At 38.1% G+C, this 26,635-nt stretch overlaps 1 protein-coding gene across 6 annotated transcripts in view; it reads left to right on the forward strand.

Annotated features, from left to right (window-relative positions):
* The first annotated feature begins 2,896 nt into the window (after nucleotides 1–2,896).
* The window catches only part of GJC1 (gap junction protein gamma 1), a 33,094-nt gene continuing 9,355 nt past the window's right edge, over nucleotides 2,897–26,635 (forward strand). For 2 of the 6 annotated variants that reach the window (XM_019665690.1, XM_019665689.1), the window contains exons 1-2: nucleotides 3,888–3,998; nucleotides 4,469–4,513. The gene's annotated coding sequence lies outside the window, so the exon portion shown is untranslated. Of the gene's footprint in view, nucleotides 2,994–3,361; nucleotides 3,543–3,887; nucleotides 3,999–4,468; nucleotides 4,514–24,786; nucleotides 24,842–26,635 lie in introns of those variants that run through there. The other 4 variants (XM_019665691.1, XM_019665688.1, XM_019665692.1 and 1 more) reach the window with 4 other exon arrangements.

A 26,635-nucleotide genomic window follows, 5' to 3' on the forward strand; every position in this document is an offset into this window, starting at 1 on the left:
GGGGTGGGGTAGGGGGGTTGTGTTACTTCTTTAACAATTCTTATTATGACAGGGCCTCCAGTTGCCGGCAGGGAGCTTTCTCAAATCCTACCCCTCTGGGCCTCTGCTCTCATCCCCCAGCACAGAAAAATCTGCTTTGAGTTTACCAGCCAAGTGGGGACCCTGGAAAATGTGTAATGGAAATAGTGACACACTGCAGTCTTCAAGTTGACCCTACAGTTCCCAAACCACCAGAGCCCCAGGGCGACTCTCAAAGTTCTCAAACTGGGTTTTGATTCTTTCCTGCCTGGGTCCCATGTGAATAAAAACTGATGTTGTTCTCACAGCACCCGGCTCCACCACTCCCTGCCAGAGGCTGGAAACCAGACCCATTTTCGTTTGAAACTTGAGGCTTTTCTCTTTCTTCCCTCTAGTAGTCTTTTTGTGCTTGGAATGGCGGGACTTCATTCACACATTCACTGCATAAATTTGCTAAGCACCTACTATGCGCTGGGCTCTGCTCTGGAAGCTGGGATGGATGGTATGGCCCTACCTTCGGGGATCTCACATTCTAGCAGACACCCTGGTTGGTTCTGGGCCCTGGAGAATGCCTGGTCCGGAGATCCTCTTGCTTAGGTTTCTGGCCTCAGTTTTCCCCAGTAACTGGATTAAAGGATGCCAATAGCTAGCAGGGTGATAGAAGACAGAAATGAGTCCTGACAAGGAGACAAAAGCCTTTGGTTATAATTTCTGGGTGTTTTTTGTTTGTTTGTTTGTTTTTAGCTATCTACAGGTAAAACAACTTAGCTTCCTTGAGTCCCATTATTTCCATCTTTAGAAGGTTGTGCTACCGGAAGAGAGACAGGACTGCAGGCTTGGTAGTGTGGGGGAGGAAAAAACTTTACTCTTTTAGGTTCTTTCAGCTGGTCTAATAATCAAATAGACCTGAGACAAAGTAACAAGATGACCAGAACAGATGATCAGTAATTAAAAGTTTGTCCTGCCCTATAGTTAGGCCATAAAAATTTATTTCTGGTGCTAACGCTTGTTATGGGCAAGGCCCCTAATTTAAATTCTTCAAGGGAGCGGTAAATGTTTCTCGTGAGCCCCCAGGATCTCGATTGCCTTCAGCTCAAAATAATTCACGTGCCAAAGTGGCACATCTTGGAGGGGCCTGTTCTGCACCCCTTCAGTAGTAAGGTAACAGGTATAGGGCGTATGGTTCCCAATCTCCACGAAGAATGGGCAATGTTAAAAGATGGGAAGTCTTCCCTGGCAGGTTCATCTAGGAATTTATAAGAAAATAATACCTGAGAATATTTCATGACATTTGATCATATATAATTTACATATCATCTATAATACATATTTGTTTGTATATTCTTTACTTATATATAATATATACATATATAATCAAATGTTTTAACACCATTTTAAAGGTTTTTATTGAGTCCTAACATGCCACACAAAAGTGTACAGTTCAGATATGGCAACTGAACACACCTGTGTATTTAGGATCCAGGTTAAGAACAGAACAGGACCAGCCCCCAAGAGGCCCCCTCACGCTCCCTTCCAGTAACTATCCTTCCTTCAGGGTAATGACTATCCTTACTTCTAACAGCGCAGATTAGTTTTGTCTCTTTTTGAACTTTATATAAATAGAAGGTTTTGTGAGAGTCATGTGTCTTGTTATGTGTAACTGTAGATTGTTCATTCTCATTGCTACATAATGTACGACTGTGTGAATATAACACAATTTATCCTTTCTACGGTTGATGGGCACTTTGGGTAGTTTCCAGTTTTGTGGCTATTACAAATAGTGCTGCTGTTAATACTTTAGAACAAGTATTTTGGTAAACATTTGTACACATTTCTGTGGAATTCCCGTGGAAATGCATAGTGTATTCATAGGTTCGGCTTTAGTACAATAGATATTACTAGTTTTCCAAAGTGATTTGTACCAATTTACACTTATATCAGCAATATGAGTGGCTTAATATTTCAATCAGCATGTATTAGACAATAATGTCCTGTGTTATTTTAACTAACATGTTCTTTATTTGTATTTTCATAAATTTAGAGTCTTCATACTGTCATTTTAAGTGCACTTGTAAAGAGGTAATGTGATATTGAGGGATGGCGGGGAGACTCTGGCATGGCAAATACAGGGGAAAGAGAACTTAAGTACAGAAGGGACACTGCCTTCTCTGGATAAACAGCTGTTACTCAGAAGTAGCTGCCACTTGAAAATGGAGGCTCAAAGTGAGCAGATTTTTTGAGAAGCCAGAAATCCAGATTTTAAAAAATTGGCAATTAACTCATATATTTGGAAATATAGGAGTTTGGCCAGTACAATTACTGGCCAAACAAAACTTTGTCAGTGGGCTGATGTCCAGCCCTAAAGTTTTCAACCTCTACTAGCCATTAGGATCTCGCTTTTGGGGTGGGGATAGGAGGTTGACCTGAAGCAAGTCCTCACTTGTTAGAGCTTCATTTCCTCTCTGGTCAAAAAGGTAAAATAAAAGCCTATCCTTTTGTATAGTGATGGTCAAATGAGATAATTCAGGAATATGAGTTGTCAAACACTATATATAAAGTCAAGTGCTTTTCCCACCTCCTTAATTGTCTTCCGTTGGTGGGCACTCACTCTACTTCAAGTATATGGGGAATTTTCAAATTCTTACCAGGCAGTTTAAGACTGGAGATTCCTATGCATACCCATGTTTAGAAAGTCTTTAGGCTGCTGGGGCGCAAGGGGTTAAGAGGAAATGGCCTATTAGGGTCTTATTAATCCGAGACGTCTAGGCCTTCAAATGTATCTAGAAACGGCACTGAAAGTCACAACTTAAAGGAGCTAGGATAACTAGCCCACGGAGGGCTCGTAGGATCCTCGAGTAATTGCAGAGCAGAACCTAGCAAGGGGCATCAGCATCTCGTATAACACCTGACCAAGGCCTTGGCCGAGCGCAGAGAGGAAAACTCTAGGGCCGGTTGGACCCATTCAGGATACCCAGGTAAGGGCGTGTCCTCACGGTGCCGTTAGTCGCCGGCTCCAAGTGAGGCCCTGTCGGCGGGGCACTCGGGTCCCGGGAATCAAGCTGGAGGAATTAACTGTCCCAGATAAGTCTGCGCCCACGCCGGATCCAGACTCCACGCGGGTGACTCCTACACACGCCGAGCCTCCGCAGCGTCCCGGATCGCCCCGGAGCGCGCGTGGCCCGGACCGCGTAAAGTTAGAGGCTGGCGCCGCCGCCCGCGCGCTCCGGGACGCCCCCTCCCACCCTAGTGCCACGTGCCGCGCGCCCCCCGCTCCCAGGCCTCGGCGGGACGCCCCCGCCCCCATCGCGGCGCGCAGTGCGCAGGCGCCTCCCCGCGGGTCCGGGCGGCGGCGGGATCGGCTTTGGCCTCGGCTGTAGACTGGAGAAGGCGGCGGCGACGGCGAAAGAGGAGGAGAGGCGAGGGTGGCGGCGAAGGCGATGGCGACGCGGGGCACATGAGGCGGCGGCCGGCGGGACGGGCCGAGGCCCGACGGAGGAGGCGGCTCCGGGGGACCCCGCCGCCCGGTGAGGGACGGCTGCAGGGCCGGCTGAAGAGAAGCGGGCAAGGGGCGGGGCCCGGCGGGGGGGCCCTGGAGAACTTATGGGGAGGCCGGAGAGGGGCTGCGGAGGACAGGGGTCCAGGGTAGAGGGGTTTGGAGGGAGGGACGGAGCGCCGCCGAGGGGTTCCCGCCGAGCCCCGAGGGGCGTCGCCACCCGCGGCCCGCCGCCGCCCCCGGCGCACCCTCCCGCTTTGTCCCCTGGCGCGCGGTTCCCAAATTGGGAGGGAAACGGCTCGGAGGTGGGCCCGGGCCGCGGCGGCGGGCGGGGAACCGGGGGGGACCCTGGGTGCGCACTTCAGCGGCGCTCCGGCGGCACTCGCAACTCCGCGGGGCGGTTAGGGGCGCAGGGCCGCGCCGGGCGCTCCGCGGGCTGGTCTTTGTCTCCGACGCCTGGCCCCTGACATCTTTTCCCGCAGCGCGGGTTCGTTGGACTCTTCCCTCTAACATCTTGGCGCCAGGACTCCTGCCTCCCGCGAATGTTTTAGAGATTCCGTGCGGGGGCTGGGGAGCGTGGTAGTCGCCTCTTGATTAACACGTTTTCTTAACTTAAGATGATGTCTTTTCACTTCGCGAAACTTTGGACGACTGTGTTTTGTTTTGTTTTGTTTCCTTCCGTCTCCAGATTCAAAATTTAGAGAAGGCGCTAACACTGTGATTGTGGGCAGTTGTGTGGTTGGCCGCAGCGTTTGGAGCTTTGAATTGTAAAGATTTACGTGAATGTGTGGTTTAGACTTTTTTTTTTTTCGCGGTTGTTTCTTAGATTGGGATTTCTTTTTCTTTGTGAAATGGGAGAGTTTGGTTTTATATCATTTGCAGGAATTTTTTTGTTCATTGAGAAGTGGCAGTGGTACAGATTTCTTTGTGCTCACACATTATTTTGTTAACCTCAAGGTATACTTTGTGGAATCGACTAAATCAAGTTGGAATGAGTTCTGGGTAAGCTCTGTCTTGTATTCCTAAATCTGAAATTGTCATACATTCGTGTTGTGTATACGTTCAAGTGAGTATATATGAAAGCGCTATAAAAAATCAAACTACTAATGAAGGGATTTTATATTCCCTGATAAACGGAGAATAGCGCATTTTGAGTGCTTTAATATCTGCAGAAAAAGGGATTGATAATGTAATTTTGGGATCAAATCCTTTATCCCCTAAAGAGTATTTTGGTATTACTATTCAGAATAAAAATGCAGAAAAATATACGTAATTACAGAGCTCCTGACTAAAATTATTGTGAATTGTGGTTATGTTTGCTGGCGGGGGATTTGGTTTTATTTATTTTTTGGAATTTAGCATGGAGTTGTATATTGCAGTTGCTTGGATTTCTTAAGTGCTATGTAATGGCAGAATTAAAGAAATGTAAAATAAGTCTTCTGGGTAAAAGGTAAAAAGCTCTGGTAAACAAATCTCAGTGTTCGCCAGATCTTTGTGAGCAGTGTTGTTATGCAAAAGGCCATTTTGAAGAGAATACATACAAATTATATGAAAGTTCTTTTATTATTTGTTATCATTTGTAATGGTTTAATATTATTTGTTACTTGTCTTAAACTGCTGTGCACTTTTCCAAACAAAGCATTTCAAACATCCTTTTCCAAAAGTCAATGCTTTTAGCTTCTTTTTAGGTTGTGTGACTTTAGAATGGGTTTTCTACTTGTGCTAGGCAGCCACACAGTTTTCTTTAAAAGGAGCAAACGACTCAGTAACTTTCTATTCAGTTCATGAAGGTAGAATTGAATTTTAACCTTTAATCTAAAGGATTTAAGAAGTTAACATATTTTGAACATAATCTTACTTATAAATGCTCTTATCCCTTAATAATTTTTTTAATTCTTATTTCATATTTGTATAACTCAGCCAAACGGAAGGGATACAGGGTCTGTCTCTGATTAGCCCACCCTCTTACCCACCCACCCCCAACTCCAGGCTCACCTGTCAATTCAGTAATTGGGATCCTAGAATACAAAAGCTATAATAAAAATTCAGAGTCTCCTTCTCTTAATAAATACATAGTTTGTTCCATGCCTAAATTAGTGCACAGTGATAAGTTCCAAAAAGCTGTTTTTTTTATTTGAAGTTTGTTCACATTGCCAAAATAAATGAGATGTGTTCCTTTTGTTATTAATCTGGATAGTTAAGTGCAACTGGGGATATAATTACTTATTCCTGAGCTTGTGCTTTTCATGCTTTTCATGTAGCATAGATATGTGTGGCTCCTATCCAGAATATCTGATAAAAATTTAAGCAAAGAAAGGATGGGATTACTTTTTTGCTTTTGTAGACTATTCCTTTGAAAATACGTATGAGAAGGTCGGTTTTAGCTGATATCATTAACCTGAAACTTAGACATAGAAAACAGTTCTTAACTGTTAATATCAGCTAAGTGCCAACAGTTGTTTTCCAAAAATACTGCTGTACCTGATGAGTTTAGTTGTGAGGAGGTAAAGGACCTATTCTGTTACCCTGTTAAATCTGAGCATTGGCATTTTCTACAACTCTCGAGAGTGAAGGAAGGGACCAGTAAATACTGGCTGGCATACTGGAGTACACATCCTTGAGTTTTGCAAACACTGCAGTGGCTGAGGGCACTTGGGTTTATCTTTCAGACCTGTGGAATGTGTTGCCCAAGGGGGCTTTTTCCCTTAAGACAAGGATGAGATCTCTTTGTAGATAACATTCTATTTCTAAAGAAATGAAGTATTCTGTGGAATGAGTAGAGCCCTCATTTAAAGCTTGTTCTTTGAGGCTATATTGCTGTATAGCTCCAGCACGATTTGGACAAAGTATTCTGGTCCCTACACAGTCATTCAGTGAACCTTTTCCACCCTTCTTCCCTTTTTCAGTCAAATACTTATGATATGCACTGAACTAGATAGATGCTGATGATTCAAAGATGAATACTATGTGGTTTTTCCTCTCAAAATGTTTACAGTTTAACATGCTAAAAAGGTTTAGCAACCTGGAAATTATCTAAAAATCTTTGAAACAAAAGAATTGTGTAGGATTGCAGAATAGGTTTTGATGTTTGTCTCTATAGAAATGGAATAAACTTCACACACCCCTGTTCTTATCCTCTAATCTCTAAACTGTATTCAAGTCTCAAATAGTCATAAAGATTATTTTTATCTACATCTTGGTAGGATTTATCAGTTTTGACTGAATTTATTGTTACCAGTTTTGACTGAGTTTTGTAACATTCCTTTTGGGAAATGTTCAGTTAAGTGGATCTGGACTCTGTCTATTTTTAGGGAATTCCCTTTGACTCATTCTTGGATCTTGTTTTCCTAATTGCCCATTCAGAGTAGATGTTTATTTGGATCCACAAATTTCCTTCCTGGAATACTTCCTCTCTTCTCTTGGGTTATGATTTTCCCTCCTTGCTCTCTGGCTGTTCCTTCAGGCTTCCCCATCCCCCTCTTCTACCAGATGTTTAATTGGTGGTCTTTCTCAAGTCTCGGTTCTTAGTCTTCCTCCATTCCCACTGGAGTCTTATCTATTCTGTGGCTTCAGTTACCATTTATATTTTGAATACTCCCAAATTTTGATCTGTAGTTCAGACCCTTTTTGTGATCCCAGCTGTCTGCTCAACATCTCCACTTAGCTATAGATACTTAGAGGCACTTTAAATTGAGTTGCCCAGACTGAGCTCTTGATCTTGGCTCCAAACCTAGACCTTTTTCACTGTACCCTGTTTTATAAGTGGCTCTATCAACAACTTACTGAGGCCAGACTCTTGCCATTTCTTTCCACCTCTAGTCTCCCCATCCTAGTCTAGGCCACCTTTTCCTAAGTCTGTTATAGTCAATTCTAAATGGGTTTTCCTTGTTCACGCTTGTAAAAATGTGTGTGTGTGTGTGTGTGTGTGTATTTCAGACAGAAAATGTAATAATACTACAATAAATATTTGCATACCCACCTTGAGCTTAAGAAATAAAACATTACCAGTACAGTTGAAGTCTCCTGTGCTTCCCTACTTGATTGCATGCTCCCTGCCACCTCCATTGTAGGCTTCTTTACCAGAGGGAATGTCTGTCTTGGATAGCCTAGTATCCCCAGCACTTAGTTCATAGTTCATTTATATATTGTGTGAGTGTTTACTAAACTTTCTTTTTTATTTATAGTTGCTGATTGTACTGAAGTAACTAACTTCTGACAAAGCTTTTGTTCTTCTAACTAGAAGCCTCATTATTGTACATTGTTTTTCATTATTGGTCTTATATGCCAGTACAGGGTTAGGTCCTCAGTAAATACTTATTGATATAAACATATTAATAGTCATGACCTGATCAGTCTTCAGCAATTTTAATAGACAAAAATACAGCGATCACCTATGGTATGGTATACACAGTGAGGACTTGCCCCCCAGGAAGGTAATCGCAGCTAGACTTAGGCTGTCAGATGGAATAAAGAAATTGAAGATTAGGTTTTTTCTTTGACATATTGTACCTAGTTCTGATTTTAATTTCTTTTCATTTGTTGGGCTAAGTGTCAGTATAATTAATGTCTCAAGAAACCTGGACATATTACACAGTTATACATTTTGCCTGACATTGACAGTTTTGTACTTGAGTATTTCACTTCATTGACTTTTTAAAAATTGTTTTTTGGTGTAGGTAATGTATTATATAGTACAAAATCCTAAAGGTATAAAAGGATATCTAGTGAAAAGTAAGTCTTCCTTTATTCTCTTTTCACTCAGTCACTCATTTTTTTCTGACAAAGCATTTACTGTTTACCTTTTTTTGTGAGTTCATCTAGAGATATCCATACATTTAATATTTACCCCACACACACGTAAATGGTAGTATGCTAAACACACTGTTCTATAACTTGTATTTGTCACTAATACATTTTAGTTTGTTTCATAGCATTACAGATAGAGCTGTCTCATTTTTTTTTACTACTAGATGTGCTATAATTTGTGTAACCACTCCCTTACTGGTAGACTTTTAAAACTTTCCAGCCCATTATCAACAGTGCTGGAGTGAATATTCTTGTACATTATTTTCTATATCTGTGGACATACCTGGTAGATAAATATTGAGAATTGAAATTGCTAGATCAAAAGGTATGTGCATTTTCAATTTTGATGGATATTTCCATGCTGTCTCTTATAGAAGCTATACCAGTTTACCCCGCTACTTCCAGTAAAGCACAAAGAATGCCTCTTCTGTACACCTTCCTTGTCAGTGATCTGTTATCAATTTTTTAATCTTTTCAAATTTGATAAAAGTATTCTATTGGTGTAGTTTTAATTTGTAAATCTTTAATTACAAGTGATACTAAATGTCTTCTCATATATTATTTTTAAAAAGCCATTTTGATTTCTTTTTCTGAGAACTGCCTCTTCATATCCATTGCACATTTTTCTGTTGAGAGCTTTTTATTATTAATCTGTTGGAGCTCTTTATGTGTTAGAGAATTTGGCCTTTTATTTTAAGAATTGCAAATAGTTTCAAGCATTTAGTATCTTTTGAGTTTACAGTATTTTTGTTGCTTTCCAGAAATTGTTTGCTATATAGAAAAAATGTCCATGTTTTCTTCTGACTTTTATAGTTTTGTTTTTAATTTTAAATCTTTGATCCACCTAGAATGGAAAGATCCAGCTTTATTTTTAATTTTTTCCAGATGGCTACCCAGAATAGTGCAGTATCATTTATTGAATATTTCATCTTTTTTCTATAGTTTTGCAATGTTACTTTTGTCATACATTAAATTTCCAGATGTATTTGCCTCTTCTGTGCTTTCTATTCTGTTCCATTTCATTGATTGTTAATTTTTTTGCCAGTTCCACCTTTTAAAAATATTATAGCTTTATGATACATGCCTAGAGGAGCTCATATGCCCTCTTTACTCTTTCAGAAAATTTCCAACCATTCTTACTATTTATTTTTTTACATTAAATTTAGAATCAGTTTATTTGCTTCCAAAGAAATCAAGATGGCATTACATTTTAGGTTAATTTAGGGAGAACTAAGTTTAGGGGCCTTTTGTATCCAAGAACATGGAATGCTTTAAGTCTTTAAAGCATTTTAAGCATTTAAGTCTTTGTGTTCCTTGGTAGCATTTTTAAGCGTTCTTCATTTAAATCCTGTATGTTTGTTAGACGTCTTCCTAAGTATTTCATCTATTTGTTGCTATTTTATTTTATTTTAAGATTTAATTGGGGAATTGGGGGAGGGAACAGCGTTGGGGAATTGGGGAAGGGGAAGAGACAAGTTGCTGTCCATCTGTTCTTCAGTCTAGTTGTGGAGGATGTTGCTTCACTGGCCCATGTTGGCATGATCATTGCCCTCTTCCCGGGTGAGGCAGTTGCTCACCGGCCATTGGATGGCGGCTCACGGCAGCTCACGCTGGCTGCTGGCCACTCAACGGTAGCTTATGGCAGCCCACTGCAGCCCCACTGCAGCCTACACCTTTGCGGGCGACTCAGAGCAGCCCAGGTCGAGCTGTTGTTCACCGTCTTAGCTGTAGAGGGTGCAGTGTTACTGGCCTGCATGTGGGTTCTGAACCAGGGTCCTGCTGCTCAGAGCTGGCACCCCAAGCCAACTCTTAACCAACGCTCCACTTGGCCGACCCTATTTGTTACTATTATAAATGGGATATTTTAAGTTATATTTCTATTGCTTGTATGTCACTATCAACTTTTTTGGTGACTTTCTCCATGGTCTTAAAATTAAACACTAAACCCACATAGTATTGCAAAAATATCATTAGGTCCTGATTTGTATTTAGGCTTTACAGCTAATTAGTTTTGTGATCTTATACAGGTCATCATGATCTTTGATATCCCCTTTAGTAAAATAAGGATATTAGTCCTATATTGTGGTGTCAAACAATGGGCCACTGCAGAATAGTTGAAAGATAACCTTGGAATCCATGCAAGTTTTATCTGTGAACTGCATAAGCAATGTCTTACTAATATAATATGTATGACCTTTTCAAATGTAAATGTAGGTGATGGTATGATAAACTACAAATTTATTTTAAGACTTTACCAGTGTATGGTAGAGTTTTATCTTTGTTTTCTCCAAAAACAGATAATAAACATGTAACTAATATTATACAGACACTAGAGAAATCTTTTGCAATTTACATAAAGGTCCTCAGACTTTAAAAGTTGGGGATTACTAGCCTAGCCAGTCTCTTTAGTTGTTTTGTTTTGTTTTGTTTTGTTACAATTATAATGTCTGTGAGCCTATGAAACTGTGTTTGTGGAAGATTTGGATGATAAAGGTGTTTGGTTTTTTCCTTAAGATAATGATTTTTAAGTTTATATGTCAGAAATGTTAGTTCTTGGGATCTATTTTTAAAAGACCTGATTGACAAGCCTATCTAGATTTGTATAGAAAATGCTTTAGTGAGAGAGGCAATGTAGTACTTTCTGAAAGGGAATTTGTTATTTGTGTGTCTAAATCACATAACTTGCTTGGAATTCACATTCCAATTCAGTCATAGATGCTCATGTTATTTGTGATGAGAGCTTTGTGTTTATCACAGTGGGGCAGTTCAAGCAGATGTGCACTTCTCAGGTTCACTGGGAAGGAAAGTTTTATTTTGAGTTTGGGAAAATTATTAGGAATTGAAGGAGTGTCTCAGTTTTTTTATTGAATTGTGTATCCTATTGTATTTGAACTTGGAAAAGAAAAGAGGATAGGAAAATATATTTATGATTGGAAGTATGTCATAGGAGGAAAATTATATACATAGCTTACAAAGTATTCTACTATTTTGATTACCAGTTAATTATGGTTACTAGTTAAATGAGAAATTTTAAGCAACTGTAGCATTTTAAACCCCAGGTAGAATGAATGCTCTTAAGAGTTAGAAGCTTTATTTCTTCCTGCTTTTAATTTATTTTGCCTCAGAAAATTTTTTTGCCTTTATTGGTTTGAAATTTTGTACATATCAATGTAGCTTCTTGAGAGAGAAAAATGGAGATGAGATCAGTGCTCATAATTGTGGTCTTAGATTCTTAGATTCCAGTCTTGAAGTGATAGATTATTTTGGTTTAAAAAATTCATCTACAGGGGACCAGCCGAGTGGCTCAGTTGGTTAAGAGCTCGCTCAAGAGTTTGAGCTCTGAGCAACAGCCTTTCGATGCCCGGCCCGAGCTGAGCTGCCAACAGGTGGCAGGATGACTCAGCTAAAAAAAAAAAAAAAATCATCTACAGCAATATATTAACATTTAGTATTTTACCTTTTTTTTTAAAGAAATTGTATTGGGGAACAGTGTGTTTTTCCAGGACCCATCAGCTCCAAGTCAAGTAGTTGTCTTCAATCTAGATGTGGAGGGTGCAGCTCCTTGGCCCATGTGGGAATTGAACCAGCAACCTTGGTGTTATGAGCCTGTACTCTAACCACCTGAGCTAACCGGCCGCCCCTAGTGTTTTATCTTAAGAGATACATCTTTTGGATTTGTACTGAATCTCATGGACATAGTCTTTTTTTTTTTTTTTTGTAAAGAGATTTTATTGGGGAATTTGGGAAGGGAACAGTGTTGGGGAAGGGGAACAGTCAAGTTGTTGTCCTTTAATCTTAGTTGTGGAGGGCGCAAGCTCAGCTCCCAAGTACAGTCGCTGCTTTCAATCTATATAGTTGTGGGGGAGAGCGGGGAGCCCGCAACCCACCATCTCATGCGGGAGTCAGACCAGCAACCTTGTTAAGAGCACTCCCTCTCACCAGATGAGCCATCATGGGCATATTCTTATCCGAACAGAAGAACTCTTGATGTGAAGGACAGAAAATGAAGTGGAGTGATTAGGACAGAAAGTATGAGTTTTGTAACATTTTCAAATGTCAAGTAAACACTTAATAGAACTCACTTGTAAGGGAGCATGGTAAGTTTTTGGGGGCTATTCTAATAATAAATTTATCAAATTGCAGGTAGCAATGGCAACAATTATGTATTTCAAGGAAATACTGGGTATGTTAATTTTCTGTGTTGCTTTTGGACCATTTTATAATGAGTCTCTAAAGAAATGAGAAGAGTAGCATTATGATACTAATAAAGCTGCTATATAAGACACCATATCAGAGTACTACTGTCTTTTGGTATATCCTGACAAGTTAGGAATTACCTTCTAGACTCACCATCCTATATTTTAATCTGGAGTATAATTTTATATAAGTTCCGTCTTGGACCCCCTTATGCAAGAGGGTGTAATAACTGTACCAAAGGTTCTCTATGAGATGTTAACATTTTTCTGTGGTGTATCCATTACTTAACTAGGTCTTTATGAATGTATGCAAATATAATGAAATTTGTACCCTGACCTATTTTTTAATTTCTCTTGGGGCTTTTGCTGCAGAGTAGAGCTTTGCCAACTCCATTATTACATGCTTATTGTAGAAAATACTGAAAAGCAAATTGTCCATAAGCCACAGTTAATGTTGGTATATTTCTACTCAGACATTTTATTGGGTTTTTGTTTGTTTGCTTGCTTGTTTTTGTCTCTTTAGTACATGCGAGCATTTTCCCACATAGTGAACTAATCTTTTAAAACAGGTCACAAGTTGGCAGGCGTTTTTCAGCCAGTATTATTTAAATATTTTTTCTATTAGTTGTCAACATGAAAAAAAAGGAAACAGGAGTGTACTTGATGCATCCCCCTTTGGAAAAGTACTAATCTGCTAAAGCTGACATGTACTACCCCATGACTAGCAATCCTGCTTCTGGGTATGCAACAGAAATGGATACATGTGTTCACCAGAAGACATATTCGGAATGTTCATAGTAGCATTACTCATAATAGCCCCAAACTGGAAACTGCTCAAATACCAATCAGCAGTGAATGGATAAATTGTGATATATTCACAGAATGGCAATATAATAAAGCAAAGAAAATGAACAGATTAGAGCTAAATGCAACAGGATTGGTGACTCTCAACAGATGTTGAGCAAAATAAATCAGACACAAAGGAGTATATTCTTAATGATTCCAATATAAGAGAGTCCATTCTGTATGATTCCAATTTTATATAAAGTTCAAGAACAGGTTAATCCAGTGGGTCTCAGTGCAGTGTGGTACTGTTCTCCAAGAGCCATTTGGTACAACTGAAAGAGGCCAGGGATGCTGCAAAACATCCTACATTGCACAGGATACTCGTCTACCACAAAGAATTATCCAAAATGTCAATAGTGCCAAAGCTGGCCCTGGGCTAAACTAATCTGTGCTGTTAGAGTAAGGACGGTCCTTTCACGTGGGTATGAAGGGGCATAATTGTGGCTCTGGGTGGTCGGTAATGTTTTGTTATTGATTTCAGTGCTGGTTTCCATGGGTGTGTTCAGTTTGTGAAAATTCATCCAGCTGTACACTTAACATTTTTGCACTTTTCTGTAGGTAGTTTAGACTTCAACAAAAAATGTACCAAAAAATCCAACTTCATATAAAAATCCAGGTTGAAGACTTCTTTGGAAAGATATGACAGTCTGGTAACTACCTCAGCTGTAGCGAATAAGCAGTAGACCTCCCCATCCCCCCTTTAGTTGGTGCTTGTGTTCTACAGGCCCCATTGTCCTGTTTCAGTTACTTGTATCACCTCACTGGTATCTAGACATTTAAAAAATGTCTTAAACAGCTTTATTGAGATATAATTCACAACCGTACAGTTCACCTATTTAAAGTATACAATTCAGGCCAACCGAGTGGCACGTTGGTTAAGAGCTGACTTGGGATGCCGGAGGGGCCCCGGTTCGGATCCCACATATGAGGGCCAGTGACACTGCCCTCTACAGCTAAGATGCTGAACAACAGCTCAACCTGGAGCTGGGCTGCTGTGAGTCGCTGGCGACGGCGTAGGCTGTAGCCCCTGCTGCAGTAGGTTGCCATGGGCTACTGTGTGTAGCCAGCAGCCAGCGTGAGCGGCCGTCCAGAAGCCGGCAACTGATCTGCCTCACCCGGGAAGAGCGCAGTGATGGTGCCAACTTGGGCCAGTGAAGCAACGTCCTCCACAACTAGACTGAAGAACAAAAGGACAGCAACTTGTCTGTTCCTCTTCCCCCAATTCCCCAATTTAAAAATAAATAAATAAATAAATAAAATATACAATTCAAATGTTTTTAGTATACCCACAAGATTGTGTCGCTATCACCATAGTCTAATTTTAGAATATATTTGTTCCTCCCAAAAGAGACTTAATACCTATTAGCAGTTACTCCCCATTCCCCCCATCCCTAGGCCACCACTAATCTTTTTGTCTCTAATATAAGTGTAGACATTAGAATTTTGTGATCGCTGTTCTAAAACAAGATTTATCATGTTTATACAATATTTCATCATACAGGTTAGATCATAAGTTATGTGAAATTAGTTTATTGGGCATTTATTTAGGATAAGTTACTAGATGTGGAATTACTGATCAAAGGACATAAACATTCTAAAGTTCCTGATATCTATCACCACAGTGCCTTCCAGAAAGATGGTACCAGACCACCTTCGCCATCAGTGTTTTTTGCAAATTTTGTATGTGAACCTAGTCATGTTTCAGTTATTATTATCTATTTTATCTTAGATATGTTTTTCTAGACTGATCATTTTCAGACAGTTGGTTTGATCTAAGCCTAGGCTGTTTTGGACAAGTGTGCCAATACCTTTTTACATGAAGACAGTACCATTTACGATGCATTGTGAATGAATGCATTATCCCAGGTTCCCCATATTTCTCCAGCTGGTTCCTGAAGGTTCTTATGTTCAAATAGAATGGCTTTTTGCCAGCACAAATTGACACTTCAACACACACTACATCGTGTATTATGTTTCCTTGTTGGTTAATAGAGCCAAGATTTCAAAATACTGTCTTTCCACTAGGTTTTAAAATTTGATTCAAAATAAATTATATTTTGTGTTTCTCAAATATTGTCCATTAGCCAAGAGCTCTTTTTGAAAAACAAGTTGTTTTCATGTTTGTAATACATAAATTACTGTTTGCTAGTTAGCTGCCATAATGCTTAGAAACTGTCACTAGCTACTTATTAAACATCTATTATCGCTCATGCAGAATTAACTTCCACTTAAAATGTTCCAGTTACACAAAACTTCATTGTAAATCCTTTAATTGATTCCTTGTCTCTGCACATAAAGCAATCTCATTCAGGAGCGTGAGTCACTAGCACCATTCTTAGTGGATTGCTCAGCTCATGATCTAGGATGCCCAGATAGTTTCTACTTGAGAATCACAGTGCCTCAATATTGAGACTTTTTAGTCCAACCACAGATTTTTTGGGATGACTGTTTGGGAAATGCCTTCTTGAAAATTTGACGTCTTACTATTTAATTTCACTGCCATTATTTTGCTTCTTTCCACATAATTTGTTGGTTGTTTTATGAATTTTGTTTTTCCTAGAGTGATTTTCATCAAATGTTAATTGAAGGGAACTTAGAAATCATGTGATCTGATATTCTCCACTTATTTCACAAATGAAAAAATGGAAATACTTGTTCCCAAAGCATCCGTTAGAATCTTTTGGCTCCTAGTTCAGTGCTTGTTTGCTCTGTCTCAGTTTCACAAAATTCAGAGTTAGGGATCATTTTTCTAGAATATTAATTTTAGTTTATCCTGGATTTTGTTTTTATTTAGAAAAGAAATTAAGATTTTAAAATATGGTCTACCTATTGTAGGTTTTAGGTTTGTTGTTTTTTTAATTAGAAGGAAATTAAAACTTGACTCTGACCCATTTGGACTTGATTGTTGCATTTGCAAAACATTAAGAATAGCACTGCCTACTTAAAAATTTTTAATTTCCTGATTATTATAGTTTAGTGAGCATTAAAAATTGACAGGGGACAAGTTATAGGGTTTTTTTAGTTGTTGATCTGAAACCCTTGGGAGCTTTTTTTTTACATGAGTCTTTTAGAGACACTTCTCCAAATATATATATGAAAGCGATATTTTTGGACTGATGGTGTTTTGTGCCCAAGATTATAATAAAGAGATTGTAATGGAAAAAATGAATCAGATAAACTGGAAAGTAAAACATTTCCCTGTAGAGTCAGTACACTATAAAATATTTTTAAACTTTAACAGATCATTTCAGTTAACTTCCTCTAGTTTTCTGTTGCATAGCATATGTAACTACATTAAATGCCTCTTGAATAAACTGTAGTTTTTAGAGTATTTGTAAATTTCCTGTAAACTACTAGATTGCAAGCTTCTCGATGGTAGGTAAATACTAATTGCATGAATGAATTTTAGTCAAATTTTTTTATTGTGGTAAAATATACATTACAAATTTTATCATTTTTACCATTTTTAAGTGTATAATTAGTCCTGTGGAATTTAAGTACATTTACATTGTTGTACAACCATTACCACCATCCATCTCCAGAATTTTTTTATCTCCGAAATGAAACTCTGTACCCATTAAACACTACTAACTCCCCATTCCTTCCAGCCCCATATAAGTAGAATCATATATTTGTCTTTTTGTGACTTCTTTCACTTAGCATGTCTTCAGGATTCATCTATGTTGTAGCATGTGTCAGAATTTCCTTCCATATAAGGCTGAATAATATTCCTTTGTATGTGTACTCTGTGTTTTGTTTATCCATCTGTCAGTGGACATTGGGGTTGCTTCCATCTTTTAGCTCTGGTGAATAATACTGCTATGAACATGGGTGTATAAATATGTGTTGGCCTCCCTGCTTTTGTTTCTTCGGAAGTAGAATTGCTGGATCATATGGTATGCTGTATTTAAAATTTTGAGGAAATCTTAACCATACTGTTTTCTACAGCAGCTGTGCCATTTTACATTCCCATTAGCAATGCACAAGGGTTCCAATTTTTCTATAGCTTTGTCAGCATTTATTATTTCTCCCCCCCAATAGTGTGGTTTTATTTGCATTTTCCTAATAATTAACGATAGTCTAAAATTTCTTATAGTTTAAATTGATAGCTTATAGTTTTTAATTTATAGGATATGTCTCTTTCCCTTCTTGAGTATTTTCACATTTTGTACTTTCATACCATTCATTGTATTCTGTCCTGAAGTATGATTAGCCCAATCCTTATTTTTTTAAAAATAGATTAAAATCATTGGTGAGGGAATGAGGCACCAGCATACTCATACTCTGGTAGTGGAAATATAAATAGTTAGCAGCTTTTTGGAGGGGTAATTTGGTAATACATATCAACAGCCAGAAAATTTTTGGGAAGTTAGTGGGCAAAGACATTGACCTTTTCTTAACACACACCAATTTTTTTCCCCACAATTCATACAACTGTTGACCCAGCAATTCTCTTCAAAATTTATCCTGAATCTATAGTTGGGGATATGTGCAAATTGTAAGTATTGTAGCAAACTGTTGTAAACAGCTGAAATGTCTAACTATAGATGGATTAAATTCTGATTCAGTGGTCCTGGAAGTGGGAGTTGGGTAAGTAGGACCTGGTAACCGACATTTTCAACATGCGCTCTGGATTATTCTGACAAAGGTGGTCTGCAGACCGCATTTGAGGAGCATTTACTCATCATTACTTTTACATGCTTTAATTTCAGGTTCCATGGTGTGCTAAGGCTCTCTGCAAACTGGTCTTTGACTTTCCTGTTCAGCCTTCTCTACAGCTACTTCCCAAACATCCTCCCATCATGTTCCAGTCTAAGAGTCTTCTTGTGCAACTTTTCACTCACTCCATTTTCTCCATCTGCCTTGGCCTCTGCTTCCCACCCCAGCTCTGTCTGGTGAAACCGTAACCCATTGTCCAGAGACCCACTTGTCTTCTGCAGTAAGCGCATACTTCCCCACCACCACCACCATCTTTATGGAGATACTGGGTTGTCAGAAAAGTCATGACTCATTTTTGCAACGAAAAACATAGAAGAAACACGTCATGACTTTTCCGACAACCCAATATAATTGACAGCTTATACTATTTAATGCTTAGAAATTTGTCTCTTTCCCTTCTGAGTATTTTCACATTTTGTCCTTTCATACCATTCATTTTATTCTGCCCTGAAGTATGATTGTATTAGTGAACGTGTTTTCTATTTTCTACTTACAAATTCATTCAGGTCTTCTATTTAATATAATTCATTGAGTGCTTTTTGTGTCCTAGGCAGCATGCTAGGTGCTAGGGACTCAGAATTTAAAAAAAACCAAAAACGTGGACTTTCCCCTCAAGGAACTAATACTCCAGCAGAAGAAACCTTACCACTAACCTTGATTTGGTAGAGGAAGTCCTGATGTTAGTGGAATGAAAAAGTATAGACTTTCTGGGGAGGAGTTTAATTGAGGAGGCCAAGGAAACTTGAGGTGACCTTTGAGCTAGATTTTAAAGGATGAAAGTTTTTCTAGGCAGGAAGTAGTGGAAAGACAATTTAAAGTGGGGGCTGAGGGACCACCATGAGCAGAGATTCAAATTTATTAAATCACTCAGTGCATAGTTGTTCTAAATGCCAGGGGTACAAGAACAAAGGGCTTGCCTAAATTCTATTGGGGTGACAGATAATGAGTACTTTAACAAATAAAAGACGTGTTAGGTAATGAAGTGCTCAAGGAAAAGGGCAGGGTCAGGGTGTAGAGAGTGATGGAGGGGTGTTATTGTAGGCAGTAGGTGGGTAGTCAGGGAAGGCCTTGCTAAGGAGGTGACAGCTGAAGAGAAGCATAAATGAAGCAAGAGCAAACCATGGGGATCTGCAGGGGAAGTGGGTTTGATATAGGGAAACAACCAATGCATATGTGAAAAGGTATAGTGTAAATTGATGCAAATATGATATTTTAAAATTTGAAGTATAATTAAGATGAACATTTTAAATAAAACATTTAATTTTTGAAAAATATGTAAGTTATTTTGAACTTTAAAAAGTTTACAAAAGAATTTTTTTACAAATCTCAAGCAGACTTTATTCTGTAGGGCATGGAATGTCTTTAGGGATATTTTCTTTAAAAAGGCAATATATTTGGTTCAAAAACCAAAACAATATAAAAAGATACATGATCAAAAGTCTTGATCCTACCCCATCCTCCTTAGTCTCTTCTCCCACTTCCATTATTTTTTTAATGTATCCTTTTCCTTCTTTATACAAGTAGAAGCAAAAACAGATTTTTTTTTCCTCCTTCTGTAAAAGGCACATACTACATACACTTATATACCTTGCTATTTTCATTAATTAAATGTCTTGGATATCTTTTTGTACAAGGAGAACATTCCTCATGGTATTCTGTTGTGTAAATAGACCATAGTACATTTAACCATTCCCTTGACAACTGGATGTTTGAGTTGTTTATAGAAACACTGCCATAATGTGATTATTCCCAAAAGTGAGATTACTGGGTCAAAGGATAGATACATTTGTAGTTTTTTTAGGTATTGCCAAATTGCCATTAGAGATTGTACCACTCCCATCTGCAATGCATGAGAATGTCTATTTCTCTACAACTTCCCCAACTTTTGGATTTTTGCCAATATAGAATTATATCTTAAAGTAGTTTTATTATTGATATATAATTCTCATGCCTTAAAATTCATCCTTTTAAAGTGTACGATTCAGTGTTATTTAGTATATTCCAAGGTTGTGCAACCAACATCACCACTGTCTAATTCTAGAGCATTTTTATCATTCCCAAAAGATACGCTATATAAAGTCACATCCCATTTCCCATGGCCTTGAACGGCCACTGACTACTTTCTGTCTCTATGGATTTGCGATTCTGGACATTTCATGTAAATAGAATCATACAATATGTGGCTTGTTGGTGTCTGACTTCTTTCACTTCCCATTATGTTTTCAAGGTTCATTCATGTTATGCATCTTTTTAGAGGGGAATTTGCTTTTTTTTTTTCCTGTGGAATATCTGTGTATCCCTTGCCAATTTTCTAGTGGAGTTTTGGTAGGTTTTTTTTGTTTTTTTGTTTTAACTCTGTATTAGGGAGATTAGCTCTCTGCCTATAAAAGAGTTACTGAAAATTTTCTCTCCAGTTTATTATTTTTCAGTATTGTGGTGTTTTTCTGTTTTGGTTTTAACCATGGAGACACTTTTTTTGTACTCCGATTCATCTTTTTCTTTTCTTCCCATTTCCAAAGTTAGAAATCAACTATGTTCTACTACTTTTTATGGTTTCAGTTTTTATATTAAAATACTTTATTTGGGGATTATCTAAATATCTAATGTGAGCTATGAATTCTCCTTTTATCTTTTTTTGCCAAGTGGTTATCCTATTGCCCAAACACTGTTAATCAAAGTCAATCTTTGCCCCACCCGCTGTGAGGAGCCACCTCCCACTAGTGGCTTTTCAGCAAAGGAGTAACAAAGGTCCATTTTAGATAATTCTAGTGGTGGGAGTTGTAGGAGACAGGCTCAAAAGGGGAGAAAGTAGAATGGGTATTGGTTTATAACCTTTAAGTGTCTTTTTTAAAGTTTTTGTTTTTCTTCTAGGGTTTTAATGCATACATTTTGTTTTCACAAAATTGGGATAATTCTGTTTTGTATTCTGATTTTTTTCCAGTTACTACATCTTGAACATTTTTCTAAATTTTTGAATTTATTTATTGAACAGATACTTACTGAGAACCTACCACCATTTGCCAAGCTGTGGGGTTTTAGACACAGGGGATAAAAATAAAGAATCCTGCTCTCATGAGGCTTACATTCTATAAATAATAAAATTATAAAATAAAAATTATTATGTGAGGGTTAAGTGCTATAAAGAAAATTTAAGCTGAATAAAAGGCTCTAGAGAATGAAAGTTAATTTAGAGGGAAGTGGTCTTGGGGACTATCTCATTAAGGAGGTGACTTTTGAGCAAAGATTTGAATAAAGTGAGGGAGAGTCCTGCCAGTATCTATGAAAAGAGTATTCAAAGCAGTGAAAGTAGCAAATGCAGAAGTCTTGAGGCCAAAGCATGGCACGTTTGGTATGATCTGAGGAATAGTGAGGATGCAGGTATCCCTGAATCAGAATGAGCAAGAGGGAGAATTGAAGATGAAGCCAGAAAGTGAACTGGTGTTTTTAGACTGTGGTAAAGATTGTAGGTTTTATTCCAAGAGAGTTTTGAGCAGAAGAGGGACATGATCTGACTTACTTTCTGGTTGCTTTTTTGGAGAATAGATTTGAGAGGGATAAGGGCATAATCTAGGGGACCAGTTAGAAGACTTTGGCTTTTACAGTCATGTTGGTTAGAGATGAAGGTGGTTTGGAGTAGAATGGTAGCATGTATGTAGGTGGTAAGAAGTGGTTGAACTGTGAATAGATTTTGAAGATAGATTTGACAGGATTTGTGATGGTTTGGCTATGGAGTGAGAAAAAGGAGTGAGGTTGACTTGAAGGTTTTTGCCCTGAGAAACTGTATTGAATGGTGGAACCATTTACTGAGATTGGGAACACTGAAGATGGAGGAGGTCTTTGGAGGGTGGGGGGATTGCTTTGGGGTATGTTAAATTTCAGGTGCTTAACAGACATCCAAGAGAAGCAGCTGAATTTCAGGTCTGAAGTTCAAGGGAGATGTTGGAGTAAATGGGATCTCATTTATATCTGGAATTCTAATGGAGAAACCAGCAAAGAACACTGAAAAGGGTAGGCTAATAAGATAGGATAAGACTAGTGTATGTATTTATAAGTTTGGAAAAGGACAAGTGAGACTGAACTAGAAACTGAAAAATAATAACCAGGAAAGAGTATCATAATATTGGGGAGGCCAAGTATAAAAAAAAGTATCTCAAGAAGGAAGGAAGGAGTGACCAGTTGTGTCAAATATGGCTTAAAAGGGTAAATAAGAGAACTGACCATTGAATCGGGCAGTTAGAAGTTATCAGTGGCAAGGGTAGCTTCAGTAGTTTCGTAACATGAAGGCTCATTGGTACTGTTCCATCATGTGGATGTTACTATAATATATTCACCACTCATCAATGATTAGTCATTCAGGTAGTTTTCGTCAGGTAGTTTTCAATTCTTCAGATATTTCAGATACCCAGGTTCAGATGCACATGATGTATATTTGAGAGCATCATGAAGTAATAATATGTAAGTTGATGGCTTATTGGATATTGGAGTTAAGAGAATATAGCATAGCAAAACTAGAAGACTTTGGAGTTAAACTAACCTGTTGAATCAGCCTGTGCCAGTAGCTCTGACTTTGATCGAATTACTTAATTTTCTGTACCTGTTTCTTATCTAAAAGATACGATTTTGTGAGGATTCAAATAAGTGAGTAGCCAGGATAGTTCTTGGCACTTACTTGTTTAGTAAATCCTAAATGGTTGGTTGCTTTATAGGGAAAGCAAGGATTGCTTTCTTAAAAAGTCACAGTGCTGTTAATTGATAATGGAAATGGAGGCGGTAAATTTTGGGGATGGAAGGGAAGAGGAAAAGAAAATTAGTTCTTTTAGGAACATGTTCCGATTGGTAAGACATCCATATGGAGATTTTTTTCAGTGATAAGAGAGCATAAGGGAAACTAGCTAAATCTTACTGATTTCTAATTTAATCCCAGTGTCACCAGAGCACATACTTTGTATGATTTTATCATTTTAAATGTAGGCTTTTGTTATGGTACAAAATATGGTCTAGATCAATGTTCTCTATGTCCTTGAAAACATTGTTAATTCTTCTGCTATTGGGTAGAGTGTATACTCTAAATGTCAGTTTACTTATTAAAGTGGTTGATAGTATTGTTTCTTTTATATGCTTACTAGTTTCTCTCTATTTGTTCTATGCATTACTAAGTGAGGGGTGTTGAAATCTCCCAACTATTAATTGTGGTCTTGTCTGTTGCTTCTCTTCTATCAGTTTTTGGATCATCTTTTTTGAAGCTCTGTTAATATGTATATAAACATTTAGGAATTTTATGTCCTGTTGATGATTTATCATTGTGAAAGGACTTTCTTTATTTCAGGCAATATTCCTTGCCTGAAATCTGTTGTCTGATATTAATATATAGTTATTCCAGCTTTCTTTTGATTACTGTTAGCATGTTACATCTTTTCCCATATTTTTGCTTTTAATCTCGTTTGCTTTTACGTTTAAAGTGAGTTTCTTATAGGCAGCATATAGTAGCTGGATCTTGTTTATTTAATCCAGTTTGACAATCTCTGACTTCTAATTGGAATGTTTAGACCATTTACATGTAACATGATTGTTGATAATGGTTGGGTTTATATCTACCGTCTTCCTATTTATTTTCTCTTTGCCTCATCTATTTTTTATGATTCCATGTTACCTTCTTTGTTAGATTATTAGCTATAACATTGTTTTGTTATTTCAGTGCTTGATTTAGGGTTTACTGTATCCACCTTTAGTTTATCACAGTCTGTTCAAGTAGTATTAAACCACTTCTTGTACAGAATAATAACCTTACAACAGTATATTTCCATTTTCCTCTCTCTCAGCCTTTTGTGGTATTGTTGTCATACTTTTACTCATACTTTTACCTCAATCTAAAATCCCACAGACTGTTGCTATTTTTGCTTTAAACAGCCAGTTATCTTTTTAAAAAATACTTAAAATAAGAAAAGATGTCAGATGTCTTTTATATTTATTTGTTCTTTATTCCTTTGTATAGATTTAAATTTCCAGCTAATGTCATTTTTCTTTTGCCTGAAAGACTTCTTTTACATTTCTTGTGCTGGCTGGCTGAGGATGACTTATTCCAGCTTTTGTATGTCTGAAAAGTCTATTTCATCTTATTTATTAAACAACTTTTTTTTTAAGGTTTTTATTGGGGAATTGGGGGAAGGGGAACAGACAAGTTGCTGTCCTTTTGTTCTTCAGTCTAGTTGTGGAGTACATTGCTTCACTGGCCCAAGTTGGCACCATCATTGTGCTCTTCCCGGGCGAGGCAGATCAGTCGCCGGCTTCTGGACGGCTGCTCACGCTGGCTGCTGGCTACACACGGTAGCCCAGGGCAACCCCCTACGCATCACCGGCGACTCATGGCAGCACAGCTCCAGGTTGAGCTGTTGTTCAGCATCTTAGCTGTAGAGGGCAGTGTCACTGGCCCTCATATGTGGGATCCGAACCGGGGCCCTCTGGCGTCCCAAGCCAGCTCTTAACCAACGCTCCACTCAGCTGGCCCTAAACAACTTTTTTGAGATATAATTGACATAACCACAAATTACACATTGGGGCTCCCAGTACAGTTGAGGTGACAAGATAAAAAGTTGTAGCAGCCCTGGTAGTAATAGGAATAATGGTGTTTGCCTCGAGGCCAGGCCTAAGGAGCACTTCATAGGTAATACCATCTGCATATCTATCTTTTAACAAGTATCATCTCAGACTTGTGTACCCAGAACTGAATTTACCAGCTTCTCTGGTCCCTATTCTCAAGGCTCAAGTAAGTTATCCTTAATTAAATAGTTTTTGTTGAAATACCATTTTTCTATTTTTATTCTTTCCTCCCAATTGCCAAGAAACCTTGGAGTTCTTTTTGGTTTTGTATTTTAACTTTCAATTCTTATTCTACATATAAGATCTTAAACTCTGAAATTTCTCCTTTTGATCTCTGTGAGTTTATTTGGCTTAATTGTCATCCCAAAGAATAGAATGCGGTCCCTCTTCTGTGTTCATATGGAACCTGTACCTTGTTTCATCTGTAACGTAATTCTTGACTAGTGGTTAAGAGCCCAGATCCTGAAGCAAGACTGGCTGATTTCAGATTCTGGCTTTACCACTTAATAACTGGATGATCTCAGGTCAATTTTATAAATTTGCTGGACCTCATTTCTTCATCTTTAACATGGGCCTAATTATTTAATCTACTCCCTAAGATCATCCAAATAATGTGCTTTACATTTAATCTTAAAAAATCCTGTGAATTCTGTTTTACAGAAAAAGGCAGTAAACTTTGACTTGATCCTGTTAGGATATAATTGATAGAAAACTCTTCAAATATAAAGAATTTGGGAGGGAATTACATAATTTATTACCATATTGAAGCCAGCTAATTTTTTTAAATTTTATTTTCTAGTGCAAGACAAGGTAGATTTGTTACTTTAGTTATTTGGAAAATAGACTAAATATAGCACATTTGGTTTCTGTCCAATAAATGTTATATAAGCAAACATGATTTGCTTCAGAGAGAGAGAAAGAGAGACTGTGTGTGTGTGTGTGTGTGTGTGTGTGTGAGAATCCTTTTGAATTATGGGCTACTGTGAATTACAGTATTCTTTATTTAAAAAGCCATTCTTGAAAGAAAAACTTTTCCACCTTTTAGTTTATTTAAGAAATTGACTGATGTGACTATATACAATAATAAAATAATAAAATTTGAAGGAAGACAATAAAATGAGATGTTTATATTAAATGTCAAATGGTTAATACCTGTACTATATTAAGAATGCATTCTGCAGATAAATAGGCAAAAGGATAGAAATAGTCCTCAAAGGGGGGGGGAATATAGAGGACGTGTATCCTGCTGTGTTAATAATATACAAATTGACATAATTTTGAAATACGATTTTGCATCTAGTAAAGTAGCATAACAGACAATGCTGATGAAGTTGAGGTGAAATTGTAATCATTTGTTAACCAGGCATTGTAAATTGTTAGGACCTTTTTAGAAACTTGAATGACAGTACAAAGCAAGAACCATGCAGATTCACATTTCCTGGACCTAATAATACCACTTCCTAGAATTTATCCATACATACATTCAACCGAAGCTTAAAGGATATATGTATTCAAGAAAATATTAAGTATAAAAGTACATATAAATTAATTGGGGCTTTTCTAATTAGCAAAAAATCAATTTGGGTGTTTGGCATTCCTGCACCTCTCATCAGCACCTGTCACATGTTCCCATGTCACGTTCCATTCATAGACGGAGTGTGGAAATGGTTTTTACTTTTTCATGGAAGCCATTCAAAGTTAATTGCACGCTCTTCTCTCTCTGCTCTATAACCATTTCTCTTTGCTGAAGCAGGGAAGCCAGAGAAGACTATGTCCTGAATCTTAGGCTTCTGATAGCAGAGCAAAAAAAAAAATAGTAGTTCAGAAAAAAGGGAACTTCAGTGGAGTAAGAATACAATGAGACCACACTTGGCAGTGACACGTTCTGCTTAAAAATGTCAATTTCAGATCCCACCATTCTACTCATTTAATTTTTCCCCTCTCTCTTCCTCCCCCCTCC

This window comes from Hipposideros armiger, unplaced genomic scaffold (assembly GCF_001890085.2).
Source record: "Hipposideros armiger isolate ML-2016 unplaced genomic scaffold, ASM189008v1 scaffold_447, whole genome shotgun sequence".
NCBI lineage: Eukaryota > Metazoa > Chordata > Mammalia > Chiroptera > Hipposideridae > Hipposideros > Hipposideros armiger.